Source organism: Manduca sexta, chromosome 14 (genome assembly GCF_014839805.1).
Source record: "Manduca sexta isolate Smith_Timp_Sample1 chromosome 14, JHU_Msex_v1.0, whole genome shotgun sequence".
Classification (NCBI taxonomy): Eukaryota; Metazoa; Arthropoda; class Insecta; order Lepidoptera; family Sphingidae; genus Manduca; species Manduca sexta.
Window position 1 is genome coordinate 6,009,598 of NC_051128.1, and position 2,869 is coordinate 6,012,466.

The following is a 2,869-nucleotide window of genomic DNA, read 5'->3' on the forward strand; positions in this document are numbered from 1 at the left end:
GTTTTACTACACCACGTAGCCTCGCTTCACGATAAAGGCGACCTTTGAGATATGCCGTCTTAAACACGCAAAATGTTTTCCCGTCGACCCAACGGATACTTCGTAATTATCTTATGCAAATTCATCAACTAAGTTATGTTCTTTGGAATGGTATCTAAGCGTAGTTACAAATTTTACTTACTGCCTAAAAGTTAACGGCTTATTTGGTATTTTATGAGTTGAATCGACTGACGAGTCTTTATAGGTACTTCATTTTTGTAGATCGTATATGAATGACCTTTGTAGAAATTGTATTTATTTTTATTTCATAGGAACTTCGTCAAGGTTCAGCGTTGTATCCAGTATCATTTGTCCTACGCTACGAATTTGTTGATGTAAGTGAACAAGGACAACCACTGGCGGACTCTCAATCAGCGTGTGACAGAATTTTTAAATCTACTTCAACTTATTCGGGAAGGTTCCAAGCGCCGAGGGCTATATTTTATTACGGTAGAGGAGGAGCGCAAAATCTTACTTGTATTTTGAGGTGAGAAAATTCCTAAAATGTATTTTGCAATTAAAACATTTAAAATGATGTTGAACATTAACGTTGCCTATTGTTTTCAGATTTGAAGCAAAACAAGGCGAGAGAGTTCAATTGACTTTCACAAACACTTATTTTGGCAACAAACACTGTGGTACACACAAAGATAGCCGAACAAATCGGTGGAAATGCGATAGGCCTGCCAAAAGAACAATTGGCGGGGAGGGATTTGCGCAAATTATTATCACAGAGTTTCCCTGGGAAGGTGTGCCAATACAAAGGGATTGTATTTGTACGAATCGTTCTGAACCATTGAATATACATACACTAACTGCTCCTGTAGTCGAAGTTAATTTCACTGTTACGATGATGAATATTACGGAAGATTACGATGATTTCTCGTTTGAAGGGAATATAAATTTGTTTCTACTGGCCCTGGAGACGAAACTATATGTTCTTCAGGTTGGGGCGAACGACGTCTTAGAGGTAGCAGTGGAGAAATTCGACTTTATGATAAAAGGCATACTCAATTGCTCCTGAGATAGTCGGTGATAGGAATGTTATATCAGAAAGTGTACGGGCTGAGGTCGCATGTGTTCATAGACCATGGCTTATAGAACCTGGAGGAGACGAAGCTTCTCCAGTACAAGGAAGATATTTATATGTGAAAGTACCAGGATACGAAATGTCGCCTCCTGCACCATTCTGCCCAACGCCTAATAGATTTTACATATACGAAGCTAAGGACACGTCACGCTCTCGGGAAATATGTCCCGATGAAACAAGTTCAATTGAATTGTTCTCTCCAGGATGGAAGTCTGCACAAACTACTATAGAATCGTCTTTAAAACCACACGCTCGGAGTTACGTTATTGATTTTCTTCAACATGAACAAGCTGATTATTCTATAAAATGGATTGAGCTAATGAAAAAGCCGAATTTTGAACACGATCCTGAATCAAATGTTTTACCAGCAGCTGTTTCAATAGAATGTCGTTACAGGTGAGTTTTCTGATTTGTTTTAGTATGGTAAATATTATTTTAGTCTAACGTAAATAAATACGATTTTATTTTAATTTAGCTGTCCGGAACTCCAACGCGTGTATTCCCATTGCGCTGTGGTGCGATGGGAGTGCGCACTGCCCGTCAGGTTATGATGAAGACGACTCCAACTGCTCGTTCAGGATACCGCTTCCGCCTCCCTACGTTGCCGCAGCAGCAGGAGTTGGACTACTTCTTTGTGCTATCGCAATAGCATTATGTGCTTGCAGAAAACGACGCAAAAAGGACAAAGAATTCAAAGCAAGATTAGATGGTGCATTACCACCTGAAGAAAGACCGTTTGATAGAGCCAAAACGAATGGCGTACCAGAAGCGGCTCGCCAATATGCAACAGTGCAAAAATATGCAACAATAGATAAGTACAGCTTAAGCCAGAAATATAGTGCGGGGTTAAACGACGCGAGGTATTATGATGAAGTCGCACAAAGGGATAAGCTTGCAGATACGAGGTACGCTAGTTTAGGTCGGGCAGGTCGCGGTACGCGCTATGAAAACTCACGGGGAAATGGATCAAGAAGAGCAATGCCTGATCTGGGATATCCAGATCTCAAAGACGGCTTTTGTTGACCCTCTCCCGATCTGTTAGAGACGACAGTTTAGCATTGTGAGACGTTCGGTATCGGTCCGAATGTAACGATAACTATATAGTTTGTGTTCTGTATATCTAGATCGAAGACTGAATTTGGCGAAAGTGCCTCCCTTTTTTGGTCAAAAATCAAAGCAAATTCACGAACTTAAAATTGTGCTGTATAATCTATTTATAGTCGGCTTCTATTTAAGGAAAATAATTTTAATTTTGTATCGAGGCCAAGACTACTTCTACTTGGTAGAGTACTTGTAAATATTGTGTAAAGTTAAAATAAGGTATCATAGTGGGAAGTAACTTGAAATATATTTGTTAACTTTGCGTCAAATTTCATTATACCTACATTTTATTCTCATCAAATAACATATCTAAATGTACATAAACGCTTGACAATACAATTATAAGATACAAAACATTTTAAAACGTATGGTAGTAAGAACGACTGATCATATGTAATCAGAGTCATGTGAATACCGATGAAGTGTTTATCAGTTTTGAATGATGGAAAATTATCGTGTGCAGTTTCCATCAAGTCATTCCTATTTTGTGTATGAGTGTTCATACAAATGAAACTAGACATAAAATGAAAATGTGATATAGGTTGTAAAAACTGTAGGTAAGAGTTTATAGTGTATGAAATAAATTAGTTAATATAAATAAAAATCTTTGTGTATAAAATTAAGATTAAGGTTGTTACT

The 2,869-nt window shown here is 38.0% G+C and overlaps 1 pseudogene; it reads left to right on the forward strand.

Annotated features, from left to right (window-relative positions):
• The first annotated feature begins 72 nt into the window (after positions 1–72).
• LOC119189289 lies at positions 73–2,370 on the forward strand (annotated as a pseudogene).
• The last annotated feature ends 499 nt before the right edge of the window (positions 2,371–2,869 follow it).